At 42.5% G+C, this 21,698-nt stretch overlaps 1 long non-coding RNA gene across 5 annotated transcripts in view; it reads left to right on the top strand.

The window, feature by feature from the left end:
* Window positions 1-1,607: 1,607 nt before the first annotated feature.
* LOC125117664 (uncharacterized) overlaps window positions 1,608-21,698 on the top strand; it is a 145,677-nt gene continuing 125,586 nt past the window's right edge. For 2 of the 5 annotated variants that reach the window (XR_007132678.1, XR_007132679.1), the window contains exons 1-2: window positions 1,608-1,773; window positions 21,486-21,609. This is a non-coding gene — a long non-coding RNA (uncharacterized LOC125117664). The remainder of the gene's footprint in view (window positions 1,774-21,485; window positions 21,610-21,698) is intronic. The other 3 variants (XR_007132680.1, XR_007132677.1, XR_007132676.1) reach the window with 2 other exon arrangements.

Below are 21,698 nucleotides of genomic sequence, written 5' to 3'. Positions count from 1 at the left end.
CAAAACCCACGCTCTGTTAAAATGACATTTCGTGGCTCTTACTTTATTTTCCCCAAGAGCAATGAGTTTTTCTATCAGTTTTTCTATTAAATTTTACCAAGACAAAAAGAAAAACTGGATTTTCTCTCTGCGAGTTCAGCCAGTTCTTGGGTAGATCAGAAATGACAAAACAATAATAACAAAAATAGAATCAGGCATTTGATACGTAATTACCATCACACCAGCTTTAAAGCTTTTCTGGAATTAAATTCCTCTGGTAACCGTGTTGATGATGCTTGCAGGAGGCAAATGCAATGCAGTTCTTCTCTTCCGCAGCTATATTAGGGCTTTGTTGCTGACAACAGTAAAAACTTGTTTGTGTCAGGAAGTGAGGTACGAAGATACGACCTGGAAGGTACAGACAAAACCATAGTGGCAGTTTTTGTGTTACTTTTCTGACCACATTCTTTCAAATGGTGAGAAGCAGCTGATCTGCTGTAACATGCGTATATGGGTTTGGTGGGAAATCAAATAATCAGAACAACACATTTTCCTCTAATCATAATGACCATGCTAGTAGACACTAGAAATTACATATGGATTTACATATGTGTGTGTAGAGAGAGAAAAGTGTATGCCTTTATATGATATTTTGACCAAAAACTTTGTCGTCATTTCTAGCATTTAACTGAAGCATGTAACAAACACTTTGACCCAACCAAGTCCAGTTATGTGTGGAGATTGTAACATCGTTTTGAGTGCCTTCCTGTTATTGAATCACAACCCCCAATCCCAAATCTCTGCCTTAAAGTTTGTGTGGACCCTGGGATTTTATCCTGGAAATGTAAGCTAAACAGCTCTATGTTTTAGTTCATGCTTTTCCATTTATAAGGAAAATTCCCTGTTGGATTGGTAGAATAAAGAGAAACTTCACAGGAAACGGAAGAGTGAGATGGAAGAGCATCCTCTCTTTGGGCTTTGCCCTGACTCTTCCTACCTCATCAGTTTTCCTCATCAGCCATGATGCATGATCTCCACTACATTCCCTCTGATCCCTTAATGTGTCCCCCAATATTTCCCTCCCTGTGGAATGCCTAATTCTTCCATCCCTTTCCCCTTTTCTGTTTTTGCCTCCCAATTCAGACCCGTGCTGCCTGGATACTTAGTTCAGGCCTCCCCACATTCTGCCTCCCAGTCCTCCTTCCCCAGCAGGTCCCCTCCTCCCCTTCCCAGTTAGGTCTCCCTTCTCAGCAACTCTACCTCCTTACCTCTCTTTGACCTCCTTTATTCTCCTTCACAGTCTGGCCCTCGACTTCTCGGCCTCTTCTTGCCCTTCTTTCCCCGCAATGTCCTGCCTCTACAGGGGTCTCCTTCGCACCCTTCTCTCAGGTCCCATCCCTTCTGACGCCGAACCCCAGCATTCCTCAAGGGCTTGGCCTGATAGGCTTTAGCCTGATTTTGTTCCTGTGGCCCTGGGCTGGGAAAAGAGTGTATGGTGCAAAGTGGGGGCAAGAATCCCCTTCGCCGGTGGCCCCTGCCTGGTTCCCCCTCCGCCCCTCCCAAGTCCCGGTTGCGGCGCTTCCTGGGCGGATGGCTGGGACTTGCTGCAGCAGCTGCGGTTCTGCTGTGTCATGCAAGAAGGAGGCGGCGGCGGCCGGAGCAGGAGGGGGAGGAGGGGAGGAACCTGATCTCTCCGGTAGCGAAGGGCTGGAGGCAAACACCGAGTTCCCCCTGAGCCGCCCGGGAGCAGGGAGGGCTCCGCTACCCCGGGGGGCCCTCCCCGCGGGGCAGATGGTAAGTGGGGTGGCGCAGGTGGTCGCCTTGGGAAGGGAGCGCGCAAGGGGGGGTTAGGTGGGGAAACGGGGAGAACTAGGAATCACCCCAGCCAAACTGAAGGAGCCCAGTGTCCAGCTGAAAGGAACCCGGGCTGTAATAAGGATGACCAGCAGCAATAGTTACCATTCAAATAATACCCTGCAGTGGACCCAGGCTTCACGGAGTTGTGCATCCTGAACCAAGGACTGAGCTAGAGGCAATGAATGATTCAGGGTTTGAGAACCACCAGCCCATCAGCCCTGGCGCTTTAGGGTACAGCTGAGTAGCAAAAGTCAACATACACATATTCCTATAGCCTGGCTGAGCTTTATGGGTTGTCTTGTTTAAAACTAGGGAAGGGAATGGAAACCTGCCCAACCTCACTTTAGCCACGAAAATAATGGTCTTGGCCAGTGGCCTTGGACAAACAGCCTCTGGTGCAATTAAACAATCAATAGAAAAAATAGCTTCATTCTCTTTACCACTCTCCTTCCCCAAGCTTCTTCAACCAGAGTAATTGATTATACTTAAAGGAGAAAGAAAACTCTGCCTTGCGTTCCCTCCCACCCTGCCCTCTCTGGGCATCCACCCTACACAAACTGGCTGCCCCACTATTGACCCCCACTTTCAGACCATGAAGGGACTGCCTTAAACTCTGAACAATTTCACCTCTGCTGCCTTTTAGCCCTTTCCCGGGAGGAACTGAGAACAGTGGAACTGAGAACAGTGACCACAGAGGCAGGCTGGGCATACAGGAGGAGCATTACCTCTTTACCTGAATGCAATTCTCAGGACAACTTTTTAAAAAATTATTATTCTTTTCCATTTTGCTACTGGAAATTTCAAAGCACTTTCTGTAACATCATTTTTTTTTTTCTTCGTCAGTCATACATTAGCAGTAAGGGGTTGACGGGATTAACTGAAAGGCTAATGACTGTCTCAAAAGCACATGCTGTTGCTAGGGAACTCAAGCTCATCCTGCTCTCTAATCACTAGCATGTTATGTGGAAATCAAACTTCTCAGGGTGTTATTAAAATGAATGGCATTTGGTTAAAGGCGTTCTCGCTTGTGTTGTAGCATCCTGGATTATTATCGATTGCCTCACACCCACATATCTTGTTTTCCTAATTTGATTTCTGAATGTGCGTCACTGCTAGGGACACACAGACTAGACCAGTCAGGTTCACTTCCTGTTTCTCAGAACCGGTTTATATTTGGTCTCATAGCACTAGCTGGTAAAACATTATCAAACCGATCCTCTTGGAAAGAAAATCTGTGCTTTCTGTGAAAACAAATTATCCCAATTAAATTCTAATTCCCATGGAAAACGTCATCATTTGAGGAATAAAGCAGACTGCCAGTGGCTATTTGAGAAAGCCATTCTTGAAATGTAAAGCCTAGAAAAACTCATCATCTTTATTTCTCTTACCCAGAATCTTCATTCCTGAGCCTTAGAACTAAAACAAACTCAAGTTGAAAGGAGATTTAAGTAGGATATTTCTAAAATGAAGCTCAGAAAATACACACTGAAGCTGGGGAAATCATTTAGACTAAATATGGCATAGAATTGAATAGAATCCAGGCCCCAGAAGCACAAATAAGCTTGGGTTAGCATTGGGGCGCTCAGAGAACAGAATGTGATTACAAGGCTACACGACAAATAGGAGCCCATTTCTTTGTACTAATTGTCTCTTTTACCATTTCTCCCGTGTCCCTGGATTAAGACAGCCTTGCTTTTTTTTTTTTTTTTCCAGTTCCTTCCTTTTTATAACAAGGATATCACAAAGGCACTATCATAAAGATAAGCGCTATATAACTAGTTAGATAAGTTCTGATGCAGATAATCTGTTTAGATGGAAAATAAAAGGGTATATATGGCATTGAGGAAGGATCAGCTGACTGAAAGTCAGGGAATTTTATAGACTGGGTGACCTTGGGTGATCTGTTACAGGTCTCCTCATGTCCATTTCCTCATGGAAGCTTAACAAAAGTGCTGAGCTAACAGATCTCTAAGATTCCTTCCATATACAAAACTCTGTGATTATACTGAACTCCCTACATAAACATTTCAATTTTAGCTGAATTTTGCAATGTTAAATTTTGACACTGAAACTTTAACACCTATCCATAGAGATCTTAGAGGAAATGACAATGGGAAATGATTTTGCTGTTGCTACATCACGTTTTAGTGTCAGTTGCTAGACAATCAAATAAAATGGACCTGATTCCCCATAAACTTACGCTCAGCTTGTGTTTCGAAAGTAACAGGATGAGGTAGAAAGAATGGAAAACTGTACTGAAAGATCTTTCAATCATTTTAGATTTAGTTAACCCACATTATTTTGATGAGCAAAATAGTGGAATGACGAAGAAGGGCTCTTCAGAAAATAAATGATCCACTGAATCCTCATGGAGTTAATAATCTATGTGCCTTTATTTTAATTAGTGATAGGCAAAAAATATACCTAGCACGGATTTTTGAAATTTTCAGGTTCAAGATGTTAAGAAGTAGCATGAAGAAATGTGAGGTCTGTGCCAGAGAGAAAAGATCTGACTCTGAAACCCAACTCTTTGAGTGCCTGATGTGTGTCAGGTATTGTGCAAGACACTGGGAATACAAATTTGACTAAGAGAGTCTGCTCTGAAGGACCTTGTAGTTTAATAAGGAGACAGATGAGTGCACAGGTGATTACACGATGGTGAGATGTTAACCACTGGGGCACTCATTGGAAGTGCACTTAACCTTGACTGGGCATAGACAGGGTCCCTAACCATAGAAGATGAATTCAGAGAGGAGTTTTGAAGCATAGTAGAAATAATCCAGACAAGTGGGCTACTTAAAGAGAAAGGCAGTCCAGGCGAAGAAGGTCCTAGGTATTAAGTCTTGGCGGTAAAAAGGTGTATCCAAAGAGTTGAAGATGAAGGACAGTGCCCAACAAGGAGTAGATTCTGTCTTGTATGAATGCACGGCAGAACCCAGAAAGATCAGCAGGGTCTTGTATTATGAAAATTATGTCTTCCTAAGAAGTTTCAACTTCTCCTAAGGCCAGGGGAGAACCATTGATGAATTTTTTTTTTTCTGTCTTTTCTCTTTTTAGGGCCGCACCCACGGCATATGGAGGTTCCCAGGCTAGGGGTCCAACTGGAGCTGTAGCCTCCGGCGTACACCACAGCCACAGCAACGCCAAATCCAAGCTGCATCTGCGACCTACACCACAGCTCACGGCAATGCCGGATCCTTAACCCACTGAGCAAGGCTAGGGATCAAACCCGTAAAAAACAAGTCCTACTGTATAGCACAAGGAACTATATTCAATATCCTGTGAGAGGAGTTCCTGTCATGGTGCAGTGGTTAACGAATCCGACTAGGAACCATGAGGTTGCGGGTTTGATCCCCACCCTTGCTCAGTGGGTTAATGATCCGGCATTGCCGTGAGCTGTGGTGTAGGTTGCAGACACAGCTCGGATCACAAGTTGCTGTGGCTCTGGCGTAGGCCAGTGGCTACAGCTCTGATTCGACCCCTAGCCTGGGAACCTCCATATGCCGCGAGAGCGGCCCAAGAAATGACAAAAAAAAAAAAAAAAATCCTGTGAGCAACCATAATGGAAAAGAATACAAAAAAGAGTAAGAATCACTTTGCTATACAGCAGGAATTTACACAATATTCTAAATCAACTATACTTCGATACAATTTTTTTAATTTTGAAAGTATTGGGAAGAGAAAATAATGATCTGTAAGGTTAAAGATGTATAAGGAAAGAAGGAAGTAATACAAAATTATGGATTCTTTTAACCTTCAACTTGAATGGCTTCACCATTCTTCTCTTTTCCTCAGTTCTCATGTCCACTCCATGGAGAATTTAGGATAAGTTTAACCTCCAAAACATTTCCAAAATCTGTCTCTTTCTCTCTCTGGTGCCATCATCCTAATACAAACATTGTCTTTTGGGCTCCTATAATAGCTTCTAATTGGTTTTCCTGTTTCCATTTTTTCTTCCTTTCTCCACAGCACAGCTAGAGTGACATAAATCATAAAACATAAATCAGATCATATGGCTTCTGTCTTAGACGATAGCTTCTGATTGTTCTTGGAATAGAGTCCAGACTCCTTTGCTGGCCTACAAAGCCTTATTGGCATCGGAGAACACTTCTTTAATCTTGTCTCCACCACTCTCCCTCAACTCCAATTACAATGGTCTTTTTTCTACTCCTCAAACACATTAGATTTGTTCTTGCCAAAAGTATCCTTCCTTGTCCCTTCCCACCCATTCTAAATATTTTTTTATAGTGGTAAAACTTTATTACTGTTTGTTTTATTGCTTATAATTGAGAACCCCTGTAAAATGTAAACCCCATGAGGATTCCTGGCATATGGTTCACACTTAAAAATATTCATTGGATGTTTGTAGAAGGCAAAAGAGAGGAGCGATTGATTATCAGAAATTAAAGGCATCAAGAATCAGAGCCTGGTGTGGTGGCGGAATGGCCAGTGATGATGGATTACTAGGCTTTCAAGATTCCAGAGTGGAAGAGTTATTAGCTGTGTGACCCTGGAATTCACATTTGCTGAGCTTTATTTTGTAGTTAATAATAATATATGCCTCACAGGGCTGTTAGGAAAATTAAGTGAAATGGTATAGGTAAAGATAGAAGGCAGTCTTGCCAAGCTATTTTCAGGGAGTCAGGACTTCTGCAAATCAATTCATAACCTCTATGTTGAACTTTTCATGTTAGCTTCCCTCTAATGGGGTTAACATTTGAGGGTTACTTATTATTTAGGGGAAAAAATTGACAAAATTATGCCTTTTAAAAGATACTAAGATTCAGGAGTTCCCCTGGTGGCTCAGCGGATTAAGATCCCGACATAGTGTCTGCAAAGATTCAGGTTCCATCCCTGGCCTTGCTCAGTGGGTTACAGATCCGGCATTGCCGTGAACGGTGGTGTAGGTCGAAGACTCGGCTCGGATCCCACATTGCTGTGGCTCTGGTGCAGGCCAGCGACTACAGTTCCGATTAGACCCCTAGCCTGGGAACTTCCATGTGCCATAGGAGTGGCCCTAGAAGAGGCAAAAAGACAACAACAACAACAACAACAAAAAGAGTTAGTTTAAAGAACTCAACAATTGAATGGAAATAGTGAGTTATGCAGATGGAGATAGTATCATGATTGACTTGAGATTTCTTCCAAGATCCAGTGCTTGAGTAGAGGTATCAATTACTAAGATGGAGAATCATAGGACAGGATCAGAATTATAGGGAAAGATGAAAAGTTCTGTCTAGGTGGAGATGTCTACTGTGGATGTATGATATGACTTGGAAGCTCAGAAGAATTGCTAGAACGGGATTTATAAATTTGCAAGAAGATTGCCTAAGGAGGGTAGGTTTATAACCAGAAGAAAAGCAGGCCCATGATCTAAGCTCTGATCATTTAGAGATTGGATAGAAAAGAAGGACCTGGCAATGGAGAATAAGAATGAGAAACTAGAAAAATAAAACCAGGAAACTAGGCAGCCAAAGAAATCAAGAGAGAAATATGTTAAGGAGGGTCAGCTCACGTTAAATGGTGCCAACACGTCCAGGAAGATCATTAAAACTTGTTTCTCTCATAAACCTTAAGCTCCTTGAAAGTTGGGATTATTTGATTTTTTTTTTTCTTTCTTTTTTTGGCTGCCCCACAGCATATGGAGTTTCTGGGCCAGGGATCAGATCCAAGTGGCAGTTGCAACCTACGACGCACCTTGGCAATGCCAGATCCTTAACTCACTGTGCCAGGCCAGGGATGGAACCTTTGTCCCAGCCCTCCAAAAACGCTGCTGATCTCTTCGCACCACAGCAGGAGCTCGTGATTTAGTTTTGTATCCTCAAGGCTTGCACTGTGCCTCACACATATAATGAATGATCAGCACATTTTTGTTAAATTGTAAAGAGACAAAGATACAGAAAGAGACCAAAAGAGATACAAAAAGACAATAGAATGTATCTTCGTGTCTCAAAAAATAAAGAAGGCATATTCTCTTGAACTGTACTGCAAACCAAACTTGATCTTAGGAAAAGTAAGGAAGTCTCACTGCCTTGGCTTTACTCTGGAGCCAACACATTCATGGATTGAGTTCTCACAATGCTATGTTGCTGAGATGTTAGTGCCTCCTGAAAACATTTTGATAAGTAATATTCATCTGGGTCTCGTCATTCTGAGTGATTTTCGTCTGCCATAGGTCCTGGGTAATGACACAGAGCAGTTTGCTTTTCCTTGCCTGTGTGACTCCATCACACCACCTTGAATCAGTCGATAGAGTCTGGAGAGTCCATTTCGGTGCCACTCCAGTTCTGCCATACACTGTAACCACTCAGAAGGATGCCCAGCCTGTTTCCCGCCAAAGAGAAAGATGACTGTGGGCAGGAAGAAACATATGACCTCTTAGAGAAAAGCTGACCAGCTTCTCAGTTTGTTATTGTTTCTACAGAAGGGTACTAATGCTATCAGGAGAGAATGTAAAGGATACCAAAGAAGAAAGGATTTGACTTTGTCCTGAAAATATGGAAACCTACACAGCAAAACAGATGTCATGACCTTTAGGTCCAGTGTCCTTGAGTTAGAAACCAAAATAATAGATGTCACTTAAATAATATTTAAAATGTTATGACATCCTGTATTACTTAATTAGACCAGAGGCTAGCAATTTTTTCTATAAAGAACCATATTTGAGGCTTTGTGCACCATACAGTCGGCTCTGCCATTGTAGTGCTAAAGCAGCCATAGACACTAAGTAAATGAATGACCTTGGCTGGGTTTCCAATTAAACTTTATTTATGGAAAATGAGATTTAAATTTCATATAATTTTCACATGTCATGAAACATCATTCTTCTTTTGATCTTTTTCAGCTACTTAACAATATGAAAACCATTTTTAGCTCACAGGCCATGCAAAAACAGGGGTGGGCTGGATTTGGCCCATGGACACTTAGTTTGCCAACCTCTGATTTAGACAAATAAGATCATGTCGTGAGAAAGATTTTCAGATTCAGACTTCTGAAGGAAATAATTGTTTCATATATACCCTTCAACTTCTCAAATTTATTTGAACATATAAACACATTTGTCTACATCTGACTTAGTTGGGAATAAATATGTCTCCTCAATTTAGTATTCATTTAATACTTGGCCTCTTCTTATCCATGTAATGAATGATTGTGCATGAACGTAGAATTTCTTTTTCTTTTTACAGTTGCACCTAAGGCATGTGGAAGTTTCCAGACTAGGGATCAAATCAGAGCTGTAGCTGCAGACCTATGCCACAGCCACAGCAATACCACATCTGAGCTGCATCTGCAACCTATGCCACGGCTTGTGGCAACACCAAATCCTTAACCCATTGAGGAAGCCAAGGCATTAAATCTGCATCCTCATGGACTCTATGTCGGGTTCTTAACTCACTGAGCCACAGTGTGAACTCCAAATGTAGTATTTCTGTAGAGCAAACTGAAGAATTCTTACCACTTGACTATATAAATACCCAAACAAAGAGAGGACATGGTAGTTCTAATTACATTTTAAAATTGCATTAATTCATTCTGTAAGTACTTATTAATGACATTTTTACATAGGGAAATATTGAGTGTTTGAGGGTTAGAGATAAAGGAGGATGGAAGGTAGATGGATGGATGGATAGATAGACAGACAGACAGATAGATGTTAGTGAGAAAAGTTTGGAAGTATTACAGTATAAATGCAGTCATTTAACCAACAGACAGATAAAACTAAGTTTAAATCTCTATTTTGTGTTCCAGATCTGTGACACTGGGCTGATTACATAAACCATACAAACTTCAGTTTTCTTTTTTTAAAATGGGCATACTAATACCCACCTCTCAATGAGGTGCTATGGAAATTAAATAAGATACAGTGTACATAAATCAGCTTGCATGATGCCTAGACACCGTAAGTCATCAGTACACAGTAGCTGCTGTATTACACCAATATGAAGGGATCTAATTTGTTCAAAAGAAGCATATAGTTGAGTTCCCATTGTGGCTCAGTGGTTAACGAGCCCGACTAGTATCCATGAGGATGTGGGTTCAATTCCTGCCCTCGCTCAGTGGGTTAAGGATCCGGCATTGCCATGAGCTGTGGTGTAGGTCACAGATGCAGCTCGAATCCTGAGGTGCTGTGGTGTAGGCCAGTAGGTACAGCTCCAATTCAACCCCTAGCCTGGGAACCTCCATATGCCATGGGTGGGTACGGCCCTAAAAAGACCAAGAAAAAAAGAAAGAAAAAGAAAAAAAGTACCCAGTTAAAGGCTAAGTAAAGTAACCTTGTGAGTCAAGAATTTATGAATACAGATGAAAACTCACAAACTTGAAGGTTGATGCCTGGTAGAAAAGATATTTGAAAATAAAAGCAAGAGTGACATTGTCACAGGAGCTTACAATAAGGCAGCCGGCTAGTTGTCTTGCCTTTCCTTCCCTAGGAACCAGGTGCTGGATTGTTTAAGGAGCTTAGCCTAGAGACCTTGCTCTCCAACCTCCCTAAGACTTAAAGGCCAGTTCTGACTGGGGAGAAAGTATGTTATCAGTATCAGCCCTAGCAGCTTGCTTCCTCCCAGTCAGGTCAGCTGTGAGACTTGGACACCTGGAGATCCCTCCTACAATGCCTCCCACACTATGTCTGTCCAGTTCTGCGCTTCCCCCTTGACCACCGCACCTTCAATCACTGGTCTTGCATCCAGACTCCCTGTAGATTTGGGACACTCTCCCGAACCCTGACCTTCTTGGCCATGATTCTGATGTCTTGTTTAGCTTACCTCTGAGTCCTCTTTCCAAAGGGCTGTATTCGGCCATCCATACTCTTACCATGATCTCCGGAAACTATGCTGCTGTATGTCTTACCCTTCACGCTCGACTTCTTAGCTTCTTGAACTTCACCTTGTTGAGAGACATCAGGTCTTGCACAGCCCAGCTTCCCTAATCCAAGCCAACTTCTGTATTCACAGCACATGCCCAGGGGAAAGCTCCCCACTCTCGTCCAGGCTTATGCTCTCTCCACTGGCCATGTGTTGTCAGTTAGTTCTAGCATGACTTGTGATCCTGTTATGGCAATATCAATAATGCTTTCCCAACACAAATGACAGAATTAATGGCACAGGGCCACCATACAGGGGTAATGAAAAACTGCAACATCTACTGACAAGTTCATTCTGCTGAAAAGTGAGCATCAAATAAAGTTGGCATGACTTACATTTAAACTAATTGCTTATTGAAGAGGTACTATTCTATGCTTAATTCTAACCAGCCAAGAAGAATGTGTTGGTGAAGTGGAAGTGACAGACAACTTAAAGTAAGTGACTACAGTATCTTTGAATTTGTAGCAGCCAGAGAAGGCAATTCTGCACTTGCTAGCCAGCAACAAAGAAGACTTGAGCAAGTTAAGAGAAAATATGGACATGGGGCTTTAGCTGGCCAAGAACCAGGAAAGGAAACTTAAGAGGAGCAAAGTGACTTGAAATTTACATTCTTAAAAAGCCAGAGATGTCAATGAAGAATAAGGAGCATCTAAAAGAGATCAGTGTAGGAGTTCCCTTGTGGCTCAGTGGGTTAAGGATATGCCATTGTCACTGCTGTGGCTCTGGTTACAGCTGTGCCTTAGCTTCAATCTCTGGTTGGGGAACTTCTGCACACCAAGCATGTGCCCCCCCCCAAAAAAAGATTAAAAAATTAATTGATTGATTAATTTAAAAAGATCAACATGGCTGCTCAAGAAGTGTTCTGATTAGCTCGTATTTTTTCAAGGACATGTGCAAAAAAAGATAGGAGGAGGATGTAAAAAGGCCTTGCTCTAAAGAAGGACACAGACCCGTGAAAATAATGCCAGAGGGCTTAACATCCAGAGACAGGCTCTGGGAAAGGTATTGAAGACAAAATTTTTGTCTCCATGTACAGTAAGAACAATAGTTAAGAAGGGGTAGTGCTACTGAATGGGGCAGACTGTCTAATATTAATAGGTAGCTAAAAACCAGAATCATTCACTACAGCATTTCCTAGATGCTAAGGCACACGGCTTTTCCCACACATTTTTAAATAATTCTAAAGTCAAGAGTTTTCATTGTGCCTTAGCAGGTTAAGAACCTGACATAGTATCTGTGAGGATGTGGGTTCAATCCCTGCCTGGCCTCGCTCAGTGGGTTGGATCTGGTGTTGCTGCAAGGTGCAGCTTACGTCACAGATTCAGCTCAGATCCAGTGTTGCCGTGGCTGTGGCAGCTGCAGCTCTAGTTCTGCAGCTGCAGCTCCAGTTCCACCCATAGCCAACTCCCCCCAGGAAATTCCATTTGCCACAGGTATGGCTATAAAAAGAGAAATAATAAAATAAAATAAAATCAGAATTTATCTTGAATAGATATATTTAATATGGTAGCGTTTTGGGGAGAGGACTCAAAACAATAATTAGGAATGGTGTATCATAGAATAAATTGGTCTCAGGATAGAGAAAATATGGAATTTTTTTTTCATTTAGCACTGCTGGTTTCAGTCTGTTCCATTCAGAGTCCTGAAAGTGGCAGTGCTGCTGGTGGTCACCGAGGGTAGGAAAGAGAATGTTTGGAGGCCGAATTTAAAAGTGTGTTTTCAGAGTTTCCGTCGTGGCGCAGTGGTTAACGAATCCGACTAGGAGCCATGAGCTTTCGGGTTTGATCCCTGGCCTCGCTCAGTGGGTTAAGGATCTGGCATTGCTGTGAGCTGTGGTGTAGGTCGCAGATGCGGCTCGGATCCCGTGTTGCTGTGGCTGTGGCATAGGCCAGTGGCTACAGCTCAGATTAGACCCCTAGCCTGGGAACCTCCATATGCCGCAGGAGCGGCCCTAAAAGACCAAAAAAAAAAAAAAAAAGTGTGTTTTCCCCATGGAGGGAGCAGAGAAAGGTGAGTGAGTACCACTGAGGAACACAAGAGTGAAAAATATCAGAGATAGGATTGAGACCAGAGAGGAAAATTGTGCTCAGAACCTCTAAGAAGGGGTAAAACGAGACCATTGCTGCTCCACCGAAGCCAGGCCACTGTACAAGTATGTCAGGGAGTGCAGAGAGACGATGTCATTCTCAGTTGGAGCCACCATCACTAATACCATAGCCTGGGTGACTTAATAAGAAACAATACTTCTCAGTTCTGAAGGCTGGTAAGTCCAAGATCAAGGTGCTGGCAGACGTGGTGTCTGATGCAGACAAGCACCTTCTTACTGTATCCACACGCAGAAAGATCATCTCTTTCATGTGTCTTCTTCCAGGAGCACTAATCCCATTCATGGGGTCAGATAATGCCTTGCCCTGGGCAGGATACTTTGAACCGGGCCTCGCACACAGCATGTGGGTACTATTATGTCCTACCTTTTCTGATTCATTGCTGTGATTGACTTAAGCCCCAGTGCTCCCAGGTCCAACGTATCTGGTTGACCCCATAGAAGGCTCCTCTAAGAAGATATTTAGGTCAAGATATATGTCTCAGGTTGCAAACCAGGAGAAGGCATTGCAAAGTGGTATAAGTAAGACCTTCAGTTTAAAAAAAGAAAGACAAGGAATGGTCCAAATAAGTAACCTGAAAACAAAGATCCAGGAGACAGAAACTTTACCAGAATGAAATCAGGAGAGAATTGGAGCTGTGGTCTGTTTCTACTCACCTGTTTTAAAGAAGGAATTCAGAGAACCTATAGATTAGTTGGCCATGGAGGAAATTGTTCCAGCCACATATGATTAGACTTTTAGAAAATGTGATGTGCCCAGGTAGCCCCAATGCAGTTTGAATGTAAAGGATTTAGTACCTAAGGAAACGATCATGTCTTTTTCAGATTTTAACTCTAGTTTCTACTGTGGTGATGTGGTAGAACAAATGTTTTCAAATGCAGAGGTTCTGTCACTTTCTATCAAAACAATGATCTTGAGACTTAAAGATGCAGGCCTTACTTTAGTTGTCTTTTCTCATGCATCCCCCTTTCCCAGCTTCTCCTTTCTGTAGGATATCCATGCAGTTTTGAGAAAACTGACTCCAGCTTTATTTCCAAGAGGTAGGGCAAGTGGTCCAGACTAAGTCAGTCAGTGAATTGCATCCTCTTGGCCTCAATAAATGCTTCATGTATAGGCTTGTGACCTAAGTCAGTCCAATCAAAGAAAGATAATATCAAGACTTTTATGGGAATGCTGAGACGAAGACACTTTCCTCTGGAAGTGAATGCAGAGGCATGTAACCTAGCAGTTCTTGGTCACCATCTAGGCACCAGGAGGAGAGAGTCTATTGAGAATGGAGCTGACACCAGGGACTAAAGCAATGAAGTGAAGAGGGAACCATCAGGTCCTTCCATCTTGTGTGAGCTGCCTAACAAAATATGGCCCTGAAACATTTGAACTTTTCTTCTTATGGGAGCCAATAAATTTAATATTTTGTTTAAGCCAATTTAAATTTTATTTTCTATTTCTTAAAACCAAAGTATCCTCTCTGATTCAAAACGCTAGAACAGGGAGTTCCTGTCATGGTGCAGCAGAAATGAACCTGACTGAGGTTGCGGGTTCAATCCCTGGCTTTGCTCAGTGGGTTAAGGATCTGGCGTTGCCGTGAGCTGTGGCGTAGGTCGCAGACGCGGCTCGGATCCCACATTGCTGTGGCTCTGGCATAGGCCAGTGGCTACAGCTCAGATTAGACCCCTAGCCTGGGAACCTCCATATGCCACTGGTGCAGCCCTAAAACGACAAAAAGATTAAAAAAAAAAAAAAGCCTTAATATATGCAAACCACTTAACACAGTAATATCATTTTTAAGACTTTATCCTAAGCCAATAACCAGGAACATTCACAAAATTTAATATAGAAGATTATTTAGCAGAGCATGCTTTCTTTATAATACTGAACATTGGAGATAATTTAAGTGTCCAAAAAGGAGTATCCTATAAATTCTCTTCTATTCCTATGATGAAATCCATGTATCTGGTAAAAAAGTCGATTATGGAAAATGATGTCATGACTTCAGAAAATATTGGTAATTTATTTTAAGTGTATTGATCAGAAAAAAAAGACTGAACCATTACACAGAAACATATTAATAGTGGTAATATCTCAATAGTGGATTTAGGAGTTCCCGTCGTGGCGCAGTGGTTAACGAATCCGACTAGGAACCATGAGGTTTCGGGTTCGGTCCCTGCCCTTGCTCAGTGGGTTAGCGATCCGGCGTTGCCGTGAGCTGTGGTGTAGGTTGCAGACGCGGCTCGGATCCCGCGTTGCTGTGGCTCTGGCGTAGGCCGGTGGCTACAGCTCCGATTGGACCCCTAGCCAGGGAACCTCCATATGCCGAGGGAGCGGCCCAAAGAAATAGCAAAAAGACAAAAAAAAAATAGTGGATTTACAATAGATGTTCTTCTTTGTGAGTTTTGTATATTCTAAATCCACCTCAATAAACACGACTGTGTCTTGCATATATTTTTAGGCACTAAAATGTCAAGCCCAATGCTTTAGACATAGCAGGCACTCAACAAATATATGTTGAAATGAATTGGATGCTCAATTGCTGGTCAAAAATGCAATGGTTGTCTTGTTGGGTAGTGAGCTCACAAGAGATGTTTAAGCAGAGACTAGCTGGCTCCCTGTTATAGTAAAGACTTCCATCCCATAAAAAAAAAAAAAAGTCTACACCTTGCCCAGCTCCATTTTCTTCCCAGCCATTACCTGCTTGCCTCACAGCCAAACTTCTAAGAGGAGTCTTCCCTCAATCCATTCCAGTTTGACTTCTAACACTCTAGACACTGTGCTCATCAGATCTAATTACCAAACCTAATCTCATCATTCATCCTAGCCCAGGGAGAATTGTTGACCATTTCCTCTTTGAAGGTCTCCTCTCCCTTCACTTGCTGACTCTGACCCTTCCCAATCACCTCCCTGGCTCCTCTTCCTCTGACAGCTGCCTGCATGGCCCTCAACCCCAGGGTCTTGTTCTTGGCATTCTTCTCACTGTTTGCCCTTCTCAGGATACCTCATCCATTCTGAGGATTTAACTACCAGTGGCCACTGCCTTCTGAACCTCTATATTACAGTCAGGACTTCTCTCCTGATCTGCAGACATGTCTTTCATTTGCCATTGGATATCTTACAATCATTGTAAACTTAATATGCTGCTTATCATCAAACCCCCAAATCTTGCTCTTCTTCTCCTATTTAACCCTAGTTAATGTCATTACACTTTAACCTTGCCCTCTCTCCCCTACTCCCAAATGCCTATCTAATCAATAGCTATGTCCTCAATGCTACTTCTAAATCTCCCTTGGATTTGTCACTACTTTTCATCCTGCTGCTGCTATGGTGATTCAGACCATAATCCCTTCCTTAGACTATTACAGTGACCTTCTAATTGGCTTTCCTGGCTCCAGTCTCCCCTTACTGTAGTTCAGCCATCATCCTGCTGCTGAAGTTTTATTTATTTTTTTCATAAAAATGATCATATCTCTTCCCTATTTAAGAACCTCTGATACCTCTCGTAGTTACTTACTGTCTTTCATGTAAAGTCCAAGTTCCTTAGCTATAAATCAAGGTTCTTCTCAAGGTGGTTATAACCTACCTTACCAGTTATTTTCAGCCTCACCAGATTTCACTCTTTCTCTGAACATAGTTTGCCTTTTCACACCGTTGTGCCTTTCTCCATCTTGAACCCCTAGTGATCTTCTCTCCTCAGCCATCTCATTTCCTCTTTCAGTGCCCAACCCAAACCTCAATGCCTCTAGAAAAAGAAACCGTCTTCAGCTCCAAGTCAAACATTAGGACAACAGATGTGATATTTAAAGTAATGGACTGGGTGGGCAGTCATAGAAGACCAAGCCCACAGGGGCTCCCAGCATTTAGATATCAGAAAGGACCCAGCAAAACAGACTGAGAAGGAGTAACAATGAGGTAGATGGAAAACCAGTGTGATGTGATGAAGCAAAGTGGGAAAAAAAATTTCAACAAAAACAGACTGATCATCAGTGTCAAGAAGCTGCTAAGAGAGCAGGATGAGGATGGACAACTGACTTCGATTTGACAACATAGAGATCACTGCAACCTTCATGGGTATGTTTTCAGTGGAGGAACAGAGGACAAAAAGCTGAGTGGGTTGGCTTCAAGACACAGTCAGAAGTGAGGACGCTGATGTTCATGGAATGGGTGAAGTAGCAGGCGAATGAAGAAATGATGTCTCAGGATTCTATAATCAGTTAGGAATCAAAATAGATTAGTTATTTTGAACCCTTAGAGTCTCTGTAACGTTTCTAAATAGAAACAAGAATGTGATTTGGTGGTGAAAAGCTTTTATTAAGTGACAAGGGAATCACAGTAGGATTACCAAGGCAGTAGGGTTAGTCTAGGGAAGATTCTGTGTGAGTTCTCGGTGGTGGTTGCATTTTATCTACTGCTGACCTGGTTCATAAAGGCCTTCATGCAGGACTTCTTAGAGGCCTCAGGGAAGAGCTGTCCCTGTAGGGACTTGAGTGTAGGATTTTCAGAGACAATATTTCCAAACACCTCTTGCTGGTGTGTAGGGGTGCTGATGAGAAGCCTATAAGGCTGGCTTTCAGACTTTTGGAGTCTGGGCAGCACCAAATCTGAATGGCTGGGAAGAGGTAAGCAGGAAAAACCTGACCCATCCAATGTAGGATACTTGAAAACGCTGTATTTGGAAGTATTTCTATACAAAAATTTGATACTGAAATCATAGAGGGGGTGGACTAAGTAATCACCTACCTATATTTGAAGAATAGGTAGGCTGTTCTTACCTGCCCCCAACACACACACACACACACACTGAGATGCAGTATGAGAATACAAACATTGGGTACACAAGACCCAAGCTTTGGCTTTGTGCTGTTACCTATGTGACATTCCTCAAATAGAGTTTCAAAAAGTGCTTTGGTATAGATCCCATGTGGAATGCGTTTTTACTTACATAGCTGAAGACAACCCAGGTGTCATATATTTCCCTTTATAAGGTTATCTATGGTGATATATGAAATAGAGCCAGTCACAGAATATTCAAGACCCTCTTGTTACACCATGTTCCCTGTAGTTCCCCCAAATGCTCTTATAGGTGCCTTTGCTTGTGCTGAGCCCTCTCCCTAGAACACCCGAGCCCCTGCTTTCTGGCATGCCCAGATCTAAGTCAGTGATTTTGTCTTCCTCCCGTTTCTGTATTTTACAGCTAGACTAGTGTTTGCACATTTAGGGCACACAATCGGTGTTTTTGAATGGATGCATGAATGCTTCAGAGTGTCAATAAATGAATGAGTGAGCGAATGAATACATGAAAAGATCAGAAAAATGTTACCCCCAAAATGGAAGCTTATATGAATATAAAAATGTCAATGACTTTACATATCCCAGAATTCGTGCATGTGATGGTACTTTCAAAATCCAAATGAGATGACAAGATTACTGCAGCACATATAATGCATATGAAGAAGAGAGTGAGACCCACAAACCACTCATAATATGTGTGGCACAAGGCAGTGAGAACTGTGCTGATTAAATCAGAGTTGGGTGGTAGGAATTGATTGGTTTTCATCTACATTTGGGAGAGAGAAATTTGATCTGTGGATCAGAGTGAACATTTTGGTCTTTGTGATTTCTTTTAAGCAAGGTATTTTTCATCTTAAAATTTAAGGGCAAAGTACACATTAATAAACATGTTGATCTAAAGCATGGTTTCCTTGTAAAACAATAGCGAAAGAAAGAAAGAGAGGGAAGAAGGAAGGAAGGGAAAATCAGACTAGCTATTACACCTCTAAAATGGAAGTCACATTGAATTAGTCACTTCATTCATGCATGCCTTGGTTTCTTGCATGCATAATTTGTAAAATGATAATAGTCCTTACTGGTATTTACAGTATAAAAGGGTTGTTACTATAGATAGTATAAAATGGGTTATGTCTTCTTTGAAAGACAAGCACTATGCACAAATGAGGAGTTATTATTTAGCTTTTCCTATTCAATCTCTTTAAATGAGAATTAGATGAAAACTCTGTCCCCCTTAAGCAATATCCAGTGAGTAAATGATTATCGGGTCAAGCAAAAGAAAAAAAAAATCTTCAGCTGAAAACTCAGTTTTGTGCAGCTTAGCTAGTCTGTGCACAAGACAAAAATATTGTCTTTCTCTATGATGTTTACCGCTATTCTTTATCTCCTCTCTGGGCTGTAATCACAAACTGAAGACAGCTAAACCTTTCAGTTCTGTCCTAGTGTGCATTTTAGAGAACTGTAGATATCCTGGAATGATTACAATTGAGAAATAATGTTTCATTTAATCAGGCCATGCAGCCAGTTTTGTTATTAATTTAGGACCTAATTCAACTCCTGGTTTTTAGGCTCAGGGTAGCTGTTACTGCACGCTTTTCGGGTGAGTTACCACCATTGCCTCTGTGCTTCCTGTTGGCACCATCCAGACCAGAGCTTTCCTGCCTTCTTCTTGGAATACAGGTTTCTGTAAGAGTGCTTGGGGAAATAAGAGTTGGGGAATTGTTGTGAGAGTGAGACACTTCACTTCATGTCATGACGGCATGAAAACTGAAACAGTGCAGTGGGAGGATTCAGGAGAACAGAGCTGGTAGTGGGAGGCACACCTGTCCAACACGATTGCGCCTGGCTCTGCGTGCATAACAGCTTTAGCCACTTCTAGTTCCTGCTCCCCTCTCCTCCCCTGTCACCCTAACCTCTTACAGTGTTCATCCATTGTATCTTGGCTCGCCTTCACTCCTCAGGACCAACCTTCAGCACTGCTTGCAGTCATGGTCTTCTGTTTTCCCCCAGACCCATTGATTTTGGTCTCTGGATTTTGCTCTCAGAAATGACCCCTGCATGGTTAGCTGCCTGGCCAGCTGTGGGGCCTGCTGCATGTTCCAAGGTGACCAAACTCCTCCCCCCGCCCTCTGACTGGTCCAGACACATGAGCTATGGCAAAGGTGAGTGTGACACTTGCATCTGAGTAGGCTTTTACCTATGAAGGTTATTTCATTGGTGAGCTACTCAGAGAGGTCAGGTGTCCATTCACGCCTTGGGGCCAGGAAGCCTGTGTGGACTTTAGAGAAGGAGCTGGTGCAGAAGAAGAGGTAGGAGGAAAGCATGAAAAGCAGACTGGATTTACTGGACAGTTTTGGCCACATCCATCCCCAGTTGTGAGACCACAGCAGGCCATGCCTTAACGAGAGCATTGCTATGTGGTCAACTGAACTAATGTAAAGGTGGTGGGGGTGCCTTCTTGGTGGCCCCATTTCCCTACCTTTGGGAAGAAAATCTAGGGGTTATATCTTCCACTTTTAAGGGAAATTGTTTGAAACAGTTGTCTACATTCACTGGTTCCATTTATTCCTCAACTTGCTAGGACCTGCCTTCTGCCTCCACAGACCCTACTCTCACATAGCTGATCACATGTCTCTTTGGTGCCCCCTTCATGGGTGCTTCTCAGTCTTTCCTTACTTGACCTCTTGACAACATTTACCTTTGCTGACCATCACCTGCTTGTTGAAATGTGCCTTTCCCTTGTCATCCGTGATACCTCACTCTCCCTGTTTCCCTCCTGTCCTTCTGGGCTGAATTTTCTTTTTTTTGGGGGGGGGGGTCCTTTCTCTGCCTATCTTTTAAGCTTGAGCGTTCCTCTGGAATTCTCTCCTGGGCCCTTTTCTCTCTCAGGACATTTTCCCAGTGTATCTCTTATCCCTGTGGATTCTGTTGCTGCCCGTCGTGTAGTGATGTTTCCTAAACCTGTATTCTCAGACTTCAAGATCAAACTGCCTACTTGTACCCTGTGAGTGTTCCCCAGGCATCCCAAACCAAACACAACCAAGGCTGCAGTCATTCCCCTGCCCCTCCTCCAAATGGAAAATTTTACATTTTTGCTGTCGTAGTGAGATCATTGTCTACCCAGCTGTTCAAGCCAAAAGCCTGAGCAGCAGTTGTGACTTCTCCACCTTCAAAACTCCAGCATCCAAGCAACCACACATTTCAGTAGATTGTACCTCCTCTACAGTATGTCTTGTAAGGTTCTGTATAAATTGGTTCTGCTTCGCTTTCCGGTCTCATCTCTGACCACTCTGTCTCAGCTATCCTGAACTATTTTCGACACTCAGATACCCAGTAATTTCTGTGACCTCCAATATGGGCATCCACTGTACCCTCCACTGAAATAGATGTGTCCCACCTCTTTACTGGACTAACTCCTTCATACCATGTGCATCTCCATATAGAAGGCTATAACTTCCAATTCTCCCAAAGTCTGGGTGAGGTATCTCTCCTAGCGCTCTTGGTACTTTTCTCCTCATAACACGCCACTTTATCAGTGCTGCCTTTCCTGTTTCTGTCTTGCCCTCCATAGCAAGCCCAGGCGGAAGGTTTCTGTAAGCAGAGCCATATTTATCCTGTTCACCTTTGTATTCCTAGCACCAACAAAGTATTTGGTACAAAACAGGTGCTCAGGGAGTGAAAATAAATGTTAAAAATATCATAGTGAGAATATAAAATAAATTTCCAGCCAGAGAATGCAATTAGAATTTTACCAAACTGAGATTTATCAAGTTCCTCTAACATCAAAAGGGAGCTAAAGACTGTCTAAAACTATTTAGAAGAATGTATCAACATCAGAGTTATGAGCAGAGAGTAGGTCATAGAGATAGAGTTCCAATCTGTCCCTTCTGGGCTTCTTTTCCAGAGCTCAGTGTCCAGACTTTCTGAGCTGTGTTATGGGTCACTCAAGCAGTCCACCTTTCTGACTTTCCATAATCTACTGGATTCGTAATCCACACCATACTTGAGAACATGGGGATCGGCATAAGGTAAGTGTTAGCTTTTCCATTTTTTCCTTTGTTATTTCGTTTTCAATCATATACTATTCTTGTAGAGCAATACTTTCAAAATTCTCTCC

The sequence above is a fragment of the Phacochoerus africanus genome, chromosome 16, assembly GCF_016906955.1.
Source record: "Phacochoerus africanus isolate WHEZ1 chromosome 16, ROS_Pafr_v1, whole genome shotgun sequence".
Classification (NCBI taxonomy): domain Eukaryota; kingdom Metazoa; phylum Chordata; class Mammalia; order Artiodactyla; family Suidae; genus Phacochoerus; species Phacochoerus africanus.
Note: the sequence above shows the minus strand (reverse complement) of the source record. Positions and strands in the feature narration are given on the sequence as shown.